This window comes from Mobula birostris, chromosome 13 (genome assembly GCF_030028105.1).
Source record: "Mobula birostris isolate sMobBir1 chromosome 13, sMobBir1.hap1, whole genome shotgun sequence".
NCBI classification, from domain to species: Eukaryota; Metazoa; Chordata; class Chondrichthyes; order Myliobatiformes; family Myliobatidae; genus Mobula; species Mobula birostris.
In genome coordinates this window covers 73,907,521-73,921,028 of record NC_092382.1, presented here as the reverse complement: position 1 = coordinate 73,921,028, position 13,508 = coordinate 73,907,521, and the positions used below count along the sequence as shown (strand labels likewise).

At 44.2% G+C, this 13,508-nt stretch overlaps 1 protein-coding gene and 1 pseudogene across 3 annotated transcripts in view; one reads left to right on the top strand and one right to left on the bottom strand.

Annotated features, from left to right (window-relative positions):
* Positions 1–3,126, bottom strand: part of LOC140206981 (NACHT, LRR and PYD domains-containing protein 3-like) — a 35,911-nt gene extending 32,785 nt beyond the window's left edge. For all 3 annotated transcript variants that reach the window (XM_072275298.1, XM_072275300.1, XM_072275299.1), the window contains exon 1: positions 2,952–3,126. The gene's annotated coding sequence lies outside the window, so the exon portion shown is untranslated. The remainder of the gene's footprint in view (positions 1–2,951) is intronic.
* Positions 1–13,508, top strand: part of LOC140206983 (uncharacterized) — a 291,411-nt pseudogene that overhangs the window by 239,417 nt on the left and 38,486 nt on the right.

Genomic DNA, 13,508 nt, shown 5'->3' with positions numbered 1-13,508 from the left:
ACCATCATCAAGTTCCCTCTCATTGGTGAATACCAAAAAGAAGTATTCATTGAGGACCTCGCTCACTTCCACAGCCTCCAGGCACATCTTCCCACCTTTATCTCTAATCTGTTGTACCTGCACTATCGGCTCTAACTGGCCTATAATTTTCTTTCTTTTGCCTTCCTCCTTTCTTAAATAGTGGATTGACATTTACAATCTTCCAGTCCTCTGGGACCATGTTGTAATCAAGTGATTCTTGAAAGATCATGACTAATGGCATCCGTCATCTCTTCTGCAACCTCTCTCAGGACTCTGGAATGTATCTATCTGGTCCAAGTGACTTATACAACTTAAGATCTTTAAGCTTGCCGAGATTTTTTTTTTTTTTTTTAAATTTGTAATAGCAATGGCACTACTTCCTGCCCCATGATGCTCTCAGACCTCTGACACACTGCTAGTGTTGTCAGCAGTAAAGGCAGATGCAAAGTAACCATTAAGTTCATCTGCCATTTATTTGTCCTCCATTACTACCTCACCAGCATCATTTTCCAGTGGTCCAATATTAACTTTCTGCAACAGTGTCCTGTCCAAATAAACAAAGGAAATATTTATTATTTTCTCAGTGTTACTCTTTAAGATATGCCCCAAGTAAGTGCTCTGCTCTGTTATTCAATGCCTCTACTGAATGGATTTGACTTCTTAAAAAAGGCATATCCTCGCCCATATGACATTGTGCAGCGTCACTTAGGGGATACTGCAAAGATTGCGTATGTCTAAACTGGAAATGTTGGCCTCAACACTAAGCAGTGTGTGTATGTAAGTGTAATGCTGTGCATCAGCCAGTGAGCACCATCCTTACTATAAAGAATGGTGAATGTGACATCATACTACAGGGATGCTTTTCATCAGCACGACTCACCATCTGGTATGGTTTGATGTGAGGATGAAAGCTGCTAAATACAGAGATTTTGTATAAAACATTAGCAAACAAACACCCTCGACACAGCCAGAAATCTGAAAGTGGGGAGGAAGATAATTTTTAAGCAGAACAACGACCCAAAGCACACTGCGGGAGCAAACATGAAGTAGCTTCAAATGTAGAAAATTGATGACTCTGAGTAGCCCAATCAGCGATCTGATCTTAACCCTATCGAACATCTCTAGCAAAATCAAAACTGCTGTCCACCGCCGCTCCCCAACTAACCTGGCACAGCTTGAGCAATTTTGCAAGGAGGAATAAAGAAATCTCACTCCATCATGTTGTGGAAAACTAATAGAGACTGTCCCAAAATATTACTATCTATAATAGCTGCAAGAGGTGTTTCACCCAAGTACTGAAGAACAGCAAGTACGTGAAGTACTGAAGGACTGAATGAATACATTTGAACGGCTAATATTACCGCTTTATTTATTTTTCATGCTTTACAATTCTCCCATGGATTTGGGTTCTGCTGTGGCAGAGAAAGAGGATGGGGTTCACAGAAAAAAAAAAACAACAAAACTTCAGCTAAATTGATTAAAATCCCTGGTTGCAATACTCATTTATGTGAATAAAGATTTTTTTTTGGTGGGTGGTGAATACTATTTCAAGTACTGTATATGCATTGCCATATATGGACCACATATATACTTTATATGCTGTATATACGATATTACTATACATACTGTACATATATACATTATACTGTATATACAGTGTGCATTGATATGCAAAATAACACCCTTTTTGTAGATGTATTCGTCTGAAATAAGAAATTTTGAAAATGGAACAGGTGTTTGCTACACAGATCTCGCACCCTTGCCTTGGAACAGTTCGCCATTGTTGTGGAGCTATTCTTAATCTTAACTTAACCTGTGGAAACAGTAGGATCACAAGAGGCACCACAGCCAGAAGTGGCTGAAAACAGAGCAAATATCTCCTTGATGGCTGAACCAATGCACAGACAACTGGTTGTTGGGAAATAAAGTTCCGAAATAAATATCAGAAGCTGAAATATTCTCACCTTAATTCCCCAAGAATACTCTGATAGTGCGGATACTGTGTATCATTTTGTTACAAATAGCTCCGCCCACCGCCCCACACGGAAAACCCATAACCATGGCAACACACAATGCTGGAGGAGCTCAGGTCAGGCAGCTCTACGGATTAGTGTAAACAGTCGACGTTGCGGACAGAATCCCTTCATCAGGAGTGGAATGGAAAGGGCAAGAGGGCAGATGATTGACTGATTTGGAAGGTGGGGGTTGTTGTTCTGTGAGACTCGGTGCTCAGGGTCTGCGAGCAAGCAGCTGCCTGTCCTGTCCGTGCACATTCCTCAGAACAGGGAGCGGCCTTTCTGCTGAAATCAAATCGAACCCGTTCGACAAAACACCGTCATTCAAGCGTGAAGGAAGTTTAATATTGTAATTAACACTTTCTGCTACAGGGAAGAGCGATAGAACCAGTGACGCGATGTAAGGACATTACCCGGGGTCTCGAACCTGCAAAGTTACCAGTTACTTCGCTCCCCTGTTTGCTGCGAGTTTCCAGCATTTTGTTTTTATCTCAGACTCCTGTCATCTGTAGATGCGCTAAAAATAATTTTCAAGCTTCCTTCAAATAAATCAAACCAAAGCATTCCCATAAGCGACGTTTCGTAATATAACCGGGTTTCGACCTGTTATTCTGAGTACTTGCGTTTTAATGAGGGACAGAGAGATCGGTGACAGATCACTGCCCCGTGGGATTTCACATGTTGCTACCGGTGTGAAAGATGCCTTCAGCTCTCACTCAGTAGAAACCACCCTGGAGAGTATTTCTGGTTCAAGGTAACAACGTCGTTTCTCTTAATCCATTTGGACAATGATTGACCCGTTAACATGAATATGTCAGGACTGCCCTCTGCCACTAAATTCACTCCCGATCCCGATCAAAGCCGAGTTTCGCTGTGAACGCTGAATACTTGTACAGACTCATACACAACACTTACCTCTGATGCTGTAACCGGACGGCGTTCAGTGTGGTCCCGGGAAATCACAGACTGACTTCCCGGGTGACCGACAATGGTCCTGCACCGGTGGGCTCACCCTGTACGGAGAGTTGAGTCTGAGCTGCTGCTCCCGAGTCCGTCGGTCATTACAGATGGACAGGGCCGGGTGAGCCAGGGTAGAGCGGGACTGTCGCGGTCCGGGTCACACTAACTCTCACCGGCTCAGGACGGGTCCGACAGCGGGAGGAGGCGGGAGTGGGATCAATGTAGCAACCTTAGAGTGGAAAACAAACAGGCTGCGCTAACCATTCTGTCCGGATTTCCGTGTAAATCTCTCCTTTTTCTCTCATGCAACCAGTGGGGCGGAGTTTCTCTGTTTAACCCAGCGAATCCCAGGCTGCGAATTTGATCCATCCCAGGTCCCGAGAGGATCTGAGCTCGGCCCCGTGTGTAAACAGGACTGTCCTGCATAGGTATAGTTCCAGCTCAAACGTCCTTCTGCTGTTCAGGTACAGAGAGACGCATTTCTGCTGAAATTAAACCAAACACATTCGACTATATATTTCCACTAACTGGGGGGAAAAAAAAACTTAGAGAGATTATCGCATTTCCATCCGAACAACTATTATCACAAGAAACCCCCTCGCCCACGGTTAACAGCGCGTTTCATTTCAGGAGCAGAGGTTGTTGACCGACCCCCGCCGGAAATACTTGTTGAATTTATTTCTCTTAAAAGTCATGTATTCCAAATGGCCAGAAGTGTGACCGAAGGAGGGAGTGATGCACTCTCTGAAAATAGTCACGCACGTTAAAATGGCCGACAGGGAGGGAATGACGCACTGATTGAAAATGAGCACGGGGTGGGGGGGGGGGGATGGAGGGGGAAGTTGCGTGCTGATTAAAAAATGGGAGTCTCACTCCCTGTTATAAGTGCGGAGCAAGAGGGGACACAAACACGTTTTCTAGGTTTAACTACATTGAGTTTATTACTCGTTACAAGAAGAGCAAAGCGGAAGCGGGAATAAGCGTAATGGACAAGGACTTGGAGCCAGGACTGGACACTGGGAACCCCGGAGCCAGGACTGGACACGGGGAACACCGGAGCCAGGACTGGACACTGAAAATTCAAATACTGGACAAAGAACACTGAGCCGGGACTCCTCTTTGACGCAGGATATGGAGCCAGGAGTCTTCTTATTCTCTGGACAGACTCAGATACAGGACATAAAACACTGAGCCGGGAATCTTCCTTATACACAGGACGGAATCGGGATTCTTCTTGACACGGTCAGGACCCCTCTAGGGTTCAGGGCCGGTCACCCGTTTTAGACGTAGGACATGGATACGGAGACAGCACAACGATGGACAGTACTATAACTGGCCACAAGTACGTTCCAAGCAGCGGCGAGCTCTTGACTCACCCCGGCCGGTTAACTTTGACGGACCCGCTCTGGCAAGGGAAGGCGGCTTGCTGGCTCTTGCTTCGGGAGATAGATAGATAGATATACTTTATTAATCCCGAGGGAAATTTGGTTTCTTTACAGCCGCACCAACCAGGAATAGAGCGTAAATATAGCAATACAAAAAAAAAACAACAATCAAACAACAAAATGCAAACTATGCCAGATGGAAAATAAGTCCAGGACCAGTCTATTGGTTCAGGGTGTCTGATCCTCCACGGGAGGAGCTGCATGTTCGATGGCCACAGGCAGAAACGACCTCCCGTGCCGCCAACTGTTGTATCACGGTAGAATATGGCCGAAGTCCAACAGTAAAAAGTTCAATATCCAGTTTGCAAAGACGTTCCTTGATCGTAATATGCCCAGGATTGCACCATCCGTTGTTAACCAGATCAGTAAACACCCAACTCCTTAATGCTTACCGCTCTCAGTGCATATCCGGTCAGCCGGAACGGTATTACCCACCGAGCTCCTCTTCTCCAAAAATCTCTATTGTCTCAACCCGGTCCTCTTTCCTCGGCTTTGTGATCCCCCTCTGCATCCTCTGTTTTCCTCCGGATTTCAGCAGGGGTGTCCGCCGCTCTGCTCGCTAAACCGGCCGGTATTTGCTGGTCCGTGGAATACACAATGAGACTTTGCTTCTGTCTCGCGTGTCGGGATGTAACCATTTCCAGCGCGAAAGAAAACCCAAATAAAACTCTCTCTACCAGCATGTTAGAGAGGATGCAGCTTCGACGTGTTACCGTGAGAAAAACAAAAAAATAACGTAAATTAAAAAGTAAGAAGAAGAAAGTAAGAATAGATCGGAACGGCTGTACCAGGCTGCATGCACGATCGCTGCATGTGCACGCGAGAAGACTTGGCTTGCTCCGGGAAGATTACTTTGGCTCGTACTAGCTTCAGCGACGTCGTTACACAGCATAATGCTCTCGCACCGAACGGCTGAAGCCAAAGACTTCAGTCGGGAGTAAATTGTCTTTAATAACCAAGCCCGAGGGAGACGGGAAAACAGGGAATTAAAGGGAAACAGGGAGTCAATGGTCCGGATTGTAACACGAACAAAATGAATTTAAAGGGAACCTGAACCGGACAATGACACTCCCCACTATCCCCTGACCTAAACCTCACTCTCTCCATCCCTCTACTCCATGTACCCTATCAATACCCCTCATGATTTTGTAGACTTCCTTCAAAGCTCCCTGAAATCTTCTGCGTTCCAAGGAACAAAGTTGTAACCTATCCAATTTTCCCTTATAACTCTGGTCCACCAATCACGGCAACATCCTTGTAAATTTTCGTTGTACTCTGTCAAACTTATTTACATCTTTCCTGTAGGTAGATGACGTAAGCTGCACACAATACTCCAAATTAGGCCATATAAACGTCTTATACACCTACAACATATAATGCAATCTCCTGTTCTGAATAATTTATTAAGGCCAATGTACCAAAGATTTCTTTGCTATCTTATCTATTCGTGCCGCCACTTTCAATGAATTGTGGACCTTTGTTCCCAGGTGCCTTTGTTCTACCGCACTCAGTGCCCTACTCTTTCTTCACCGTGTAGCACCTATTCTGGTTGGTCCTACCGACGTACGCAGCTTGTAAGCTTGCATTAAATTCCATCTGCCATTATCAGCCCATTTTTACACCTGATGGAGATCCCGCTACAAGCTCTGATCGTGTTCCTCCCTGTCAAATACACCCCAAACCTTGGTGTCATCCGCAAATTTGCTGATCCGGATAATCTAATTATCATCAAGATCATTGATATCGATGACAAACAACAATGGATATCAGCACAGATCCAACTACCGACAGCATGGCTCCATGAAGCAATGGTTCTCCAACACGGCCTGCAGATGGTAATTGGCCGCTCTAGCCTTGCACCCTGAAAATCTTGTCAAGACAAAACAGGCGCCCATACTCGACCCCAAAGCCACTTATATTCCAAGCCCCAAGATGGGCTTCAGGTGCCAATGATTAACTCAAACAAAACAAGGGACAGCTGGAAGACCTGGAGTCCTGAGTCCCTGACGGGACTGTGGACCGGAATGCGGACTTCACGGACCGGACCATGACAATTTGTCAAATACATAAGTATATCTACTCAATATACAGTATGAGAGTTCCAGTCCGTATGTCGAAGATTAAAATCAAATTATAACAAATTATGTTTCTTGCAATATTCTCTGATGTCCACTAATTTGTTCCTTTAAATCCCGTGGACTTTTGGGTGGTCTATAAGGTACACTCATTAACATGTTCAAACAATTTTTATTTTTCCAGTTTACCCATAAAGCCCCACTAGATGAGTTTTCCCATATGTCCTTACTGCACACTGTCATGACACTTTCCCTAAGCCAGCCCTACGTCTTTAATCCCTCACACTATGTCACGTCTAAAACAACGGATCCCCAGAATATTGAGCTGCCAGTCCTCTGCAAGCCAGTCTTAATAATGATGACAATATAATAATTCCATGTGTTGATCCATGACCTAAGCTCATCTGCCTTTCCTTCAATACTCGTTGCACTGGAATATACGCAGCTGAGAACACTAATCACAACATGGTTAACCTTCAATTCCTGACTTTGTCTGAGGTCTTAACAACATCTGTTTGAGATACTTGGATAGGTACATGGATGGGAGAGAATGGAGGACAGGTCAATGGGATTGAGAGTAGGGGAGATTCAAACAAGAGGACATGAGTTGAGAGTTAGGGGCAAAGGTTTAGGGGTAACATGAGGGGGAACTTCTTTACTCAGAGAGTGGTAGCTGTGTGGAATGAGCTTCCGGCAGAAGTAGTAAAAGCAGTTTCGATATTGTCATTTAAAATAAAATTCGATAGCTATATTGAAAGAAAAGGAATGGAAGGTGATGGGCTGAGTGCAGGTCAGTGGGACTAGGTGAGAGTAAGCGTTCGGCACGGACAAGAAGGGCCAAAATGGCCTGTTTCCGTGTTGTAATGATGGTTATATATGGATTCGGTGGATTTGCAGTTTGACACGGAGACCTGGAATCGTGCACAATAAAACGCCAGGTGTGGGAAAGGGAGAATAGGAATCATTCATTGTAAAGCATCCAGTGTGGGATGTGGAGACCGGAAATGGTGCTCGATAAGATCCAAAGACCAGGTATCGTTTGCAGAAAAATCCCCGTGTGGGAGTTGAGACCGGGACTTGTGTGTGGTAAACGCCCCAGCTGTGGAACACCAAGACAGGGAACCACAATCTCAGGGTGAATTTGTTCAGTGACTTGTGATCAGCCATGACGAACATCCATGACATTGTGGATGAATAAATATTTAATCCAATAATTCTGACCTGTGGCACATCACTAGTCACAGGCCTCCACTCAGAGAAGCAATTCTCTACCACCACTCTCTGGCTTCTTCCATCGAGCCAATGTCGAATCCAATTTACCACCTCTCCATGTATACCTAGTGACTGAATCTTCTTAACTAACTTCCTATGCGGGACCTTGTCAAGGGCCTTACTGAGGTCCATGTAGACAGCATCCACTGCCTTCCCTTCATCCACTTTCCTGGTAACCTCATCGAAACACTCTAATAGATTTGTTGAACATGACCGACCACGCACAAAGCCATGCTGACTCTCCCTAATAAGTCCCTGTCTATCCAAATACTTGTAGATCCTATCTCTTAGTACTCCTTCCAATAATTTACCTACCACCAACGTCAAATTCAGCGGCCTATAATTTCCCGGATTTCTTTTAGAGACTTTTTAAACAATGGAACAACATGAGCTATCCTCCAATCCTCCAGCACCTCACCCAGAGATACCGACATTTTAAATATATCTGCCAGGACCCCTGCAATTTCAACACTAGTCTCCTTCAAGGTCCGAGGGAATACCTGTCAGATCTTAGGGAGTTATCAATTCTGATTTGCCTCAAGATAGCATTCACCTCATCCTCTTCAATCTGTATAGGTTCCATGACCTCACTACTTGTTTGCCTTATTTCCATTGACTCCATGCCAATTTCCGCAGTAAATGCAGATGCAAAAGACGTTAAAGATCTTCCCGATTTCTGTAGGTTCCATACATAGCCGACCAGTCTGATCTTCAAGAGGACCAATTTTATCCCTTACTATCCTCTTGCTCTTAATATACCTGTAGAGGCTCTTTGGATTATCCTTCACCTTGACTGCCAAAGCAACCTCATGTCTTCTTTTAGCCCTCTTTCCTCACTTTTTTTTTGCATTTTTATACTCTTCAAGCACCTTATTTGTCCCTGTTTCCAATACATGTCATACATCTCTCTTTCCTTCTTTATCAGAGTTCCAATATCCCTTGAAAACCAAGGCTCATTATTCTTATTCATTTTGCCTTCAATCCTGACAGGAACATACAAACTCTGCACTCTCTAAAATTTCTCCTTTGAAGGCTTCCCAATTACCATCACATTTTTGCTAGAGAACAACCTGCCCGAATCCACGCTTATCGATCCTTTCTCGTTTCTTCAAATTTGGCATTTTTCCAGTTTAGAACCTCAACCCGAGGACCAGATCTATTTTTATCCATGATCAATTTCAAACTAATGGTGTTATGATCACTGGAAACAAAGTGTTCCCCTACACATACCTCCATCACTTGTCCTAACTCGTTTCCTAATAGGTGATCTAATATCGCATCCTCTCCAGTTGGTACCTCTATATATTGATTTAGAAAACTTTCCTGAACACATTTTACAAACTCTGACCCGTCTCGACCTTTAACAGCATGGGAATCCCAATCAATATGCGGAAAATTAAAATCTCCTACTATCGTAATAGGAAATCAAGTATAGCACATTTACTTGTAGAGACTTATCAGTTCTGATTAAGAAAACTTTCCTGAACACATTTTGATGAATTCTACCACATCCAGTCAATTTACAGTTTTGATGTCTCAGTCTATATGCGGAAAGTTTAAATCACCTACCATAGCAAATTATGTTTCTTGCAATAGTCTGCGAATATTTCTACAAATTTGTCCTCTAAATCTCTGAGACTGTCGGGTGATCTGTACTATAGCCTGACTAAAGTAGAATACCATTTGTATATTTCAGTTCCACTTATAAAGCTTCACTGGATGAGTTCTCCAGTGTGCCTTAACTGAGCACGGCGGTGACGTTTTCCCTGACTCTGTCCTGTCTACAAGTACAAAACCCTTTAATATTGAGCAGCCAATCCTGCCCTTCCTGCAACCAGTTCTCACTAACAACTATAACATGATAATTCCATGTGTTGATCCATGCTCTGAGCTCATCTGCCTTGCTTTCCATACTTCTTGCATTAAAATATTACCAGCTTAGAATATTAGTCACAGCATTCTTAATCTTTTGATTGCTGACTTTGTCTGAGGTCTTAACAATGTCTGTTTGAGGAACTCGGATAAGTACATGGTTGGGAGGGGTACAGAGATCGGGTCAATGGGACTCGATAAGTTAACAGTTTGACACGGAGACCGGGAACAGTGCACAGTACATCTCCCGGTGTGGGATAGCCTGATGGGAATCATGTGTGGCAAAACACCTGGTGTCGGAGAAGGACACGGCGAATGCTGCGTGATGGGATACGGAGAATGGGAATTGTGCTTTGTGGGATAGGAGTCTGGAAACCGCTTGCACTACGAAGTCTGGAGTGCGACACGGAGACCGGGAACCGTATTCATACAGTGGATTTTTTTTTCAGTGACTTGTAATCAGCCATGACTAACATCCTTGCCACTGTAGATGAATAAATAGATAGTCTAATAATTATGAGCAGACACAGCTCCTCTCTATTTATCCATGGCTCCCAATGCCATTCTCCATCACCCTGCTCTCTCCTCCATCCCTCTCTCTTTCCCCTCCCAACTCACCCCTCTCCGCTCAGCACGCATCACCCGCACCCCTCCTTTCTCTCCACCCATTCGTGCTCACCCTGCCCTCTGCAACTCACGCCTTCACTCTGTCTGCTTCAAACCCACCCCTCACCCTCTCTCCTGGAAGCAATTCTCACACCAATTTTTCCTTAGTCACTCCTCACTCCTCACTGAATTCCCCCCACCACTACATCCCCAGCATCCCTCACTCCTCACCTCGCCAGTCGCCCACCTCTCCCTTGCTACTACCCCTCTTGCTCATCCACCCCATCGCGCCTTCGCGTGCACACCCAACCATCCTCACCCCTCTGTTGCCCAACTCTTCTTGTCCCACTCTTCAGTTCCCCTTTCCTCCCCACTCTCCCTAACACTCCGGCCTACTCCCTTCCTCTCAACATCTCGTCGTCTCTGCCCCATCTATCTCCCCTATTCTCTCTTCCTTGCTCTCTCTCTCTCCTTTCTATCTCTATCTATCCATGTCCCTATCTCTATTCCCCTTTCACCTCTCTCTTTCCCTCTACCACCCACCCCCCCCCCCCCCAGCCACTCTCACTCTAATCTTCATATACACCTTCCCATCACAATCATAGAAAAGTACAGGACAGAAACCTGCCTTTCACCGAGCTATTTAAATTGCCTGTGTCTATCAACATGCTCTGGGGCCATTCCATCATACGTCTACCATCTAACTAATCACTTAAACATTGAAATCGAGCTCACATGTACGACGAGTGCTGGAAGCTAGTTCTACACTCTTATAACCCTCCGCACGAAGATAAATCCCCTTGAGTTCCCCTTAAACTTTTCACTTTTTTTCTCTTTACACATGGCCTCTGGTTGTAGTCACACCAAACATCAGTGCAAGGAATCCTGCTTGTATTTATTCCTCATGATTTTGTACACCTCTATCAAATCCCTCAATTTTCTGCATTCTAGAGAATAAAGACTGAACTTATTCAATCTCTCCTCACAACTCAAATCTTTCAGACGCAGCGACATCCTTATAGATTTTTTTTCAGTAAACCTTTAACGATGTTTACACATTTCCTGGGGGCAGGTGACCCAATTTGCATAGAATACTCCAAATTAAGCCTTAACAATGTATTATGCAACTTCAACATCCTACCTCCTGTTCACAATACTTTGATTGGGTGCTGTGTAATACCCAGATCTTATTACGGAACTTAATGCAAAGGAACCCTTAGGAGTTAGCGATCGTAATATGTGTGAATATATACTGCAGTTTCAGTGACAGAAGCTTAATTCACATGTAAAAGTATCACAATGGAATAAAGGGAATTACAGAGGCATGAGAGAGGAGATTGCTCAGGTGGATTGAAAGGGGGAAACTGGTGGGGATAATGGCAGAAGCTTCTGCAAATAGTTCACGAGGCTCAGGATAGATATGTCGCACAGAGGAAGAAATCCTCAAATGGCTGGGGAGGCAACCATGGCTGATAAAGGAAGTTAAGGGCTGCATAAAAACCAAGGAAAGGGCATATAAGGTAGCACAACATAAGTGAGTGGAAAGTTGGGTGAATGGGAAGCTTTTAAATTCCAACAATAAGCAACCAAAAAAGTTATAAAAGGTGAAGATGAAATATGAGGGAAGACTAGCCAATAATATAAAGCAGGATACCAGAAGATTTTTCAGTTATATAAACAGTAAAAGGGAGATGAGAATTTATATTGGACTACTGGAAAATGATACTGGTGAAATAGTAATGGTGGACCAAGGAAAGGCAGATGAACATAATGGGTACTTTGCATCAGTCTTCTCTGTGGAAGACACTAACAGTGTGCCACAGGTCTGTGAGTGTCAGGGAGCAGGAGTGAGTGCTATTGCTATTACAAAAAAAAAGTAGGAGGCAAACTCAAATGTCTTAGGGTGCATAAGTCACCTGGGCCAGACGGACAACTTCCCAGAGTCCTGAGAGAGACTGCTGAAGAGATAACGGATGCATTGGTCATGATCTTTCAAGAATCACTTGATTCTGGCATATGGGGGCCATGCACAATCTGGATTTGATAGAGACAACCGTGGGAGTACAGAGGAACACCTGGGGTAACTTCTGAAATACCTGCTTCAATGCCGCTGCTACTGTGCGATCGAGAATCTCCAGAGACGAAGGCCCCAAATCCTCAGCTTTGGCTATTGCTTGTTGCCGGGGCCTGGGTCCAAGCACTCGGCAGAGATGGTGCTCGGTGTTCGGTGTCGGAGAGGTGGTCGGAGGCTCGGGGTTTTCGGACGGACTCCGAGACAGACTATGGTCGGATGCTTCCGGGATGCTGCATCGGCAAGTTGACAGCGTTGGAGGTTTATCGCCTGCATGAGATGATGGGACTTTCGTGAGACTTTGAGACTTTACCGTGCCATGGTCTGTTCTTATCAAATTACAGTATTGCTTTGCATTGTTGTAACTATATGTTATAATTATGTGGTTTTTGTTAGTTTTTAAGTCAGTTTGTCATGTGTTTTCGTGATATCATTCTGGAAAAACATTGTATCATTTCTTAATGCATGCATTACTAAATGACAATAAACGAGGACTGTGTGTCCTCATAATCTAATCTAATCTAATCTAATCCCGGAGGACTGGAAGTTTGTAAATATCACTTCGCTCTTTAAGAAAAGAGGACCATAAAAGAAAGGGAATTATAGGCCAGTTATCCTAACGTGAGTGGTTGGTAAAGTGTTGGAATCCATTCTTAGGAATGAGGTTTCAGGGTACTTGAAGACTAATGATAAAATAAGTCAAAGTCATCATGGTTTCTGTGAAGGGAAATCTTGCCTGACAAATCTGCTAGAGTTCTTTGTGGAAGTAACAAGCAGAGTGGACAGAAGGAAGACAGTGGATGTAATTTACTTGCATTTTCAGAAGACGTCTGATAAGGTGCCACACATGAGGCTGTTTAACACAAAATTCCTATGGCATTACTGGAAAGATACTGGCATGAATAATGGAATGGTTGAAGACAGTGAGTGGGAATAAAAGGGGCCTTTTCTGGTTGGCTGCCGGTGATGAGTGTTGTTCCTCTGAGGTCAATACTTGGGCCGCAGCTTTTCATATTGTTTATCAATGATTTAGATAATTGATGGCTTGTGGCAAAGTTTGTGGATGATACGAAGACAGGTGGAGCGATAGGTACGGCTGATGAAGCAATGACTTAGAAAAATTGGAAGTATGGGCAAAAAAGTGGCAGGTTGAATACAGTATTGGGAAATG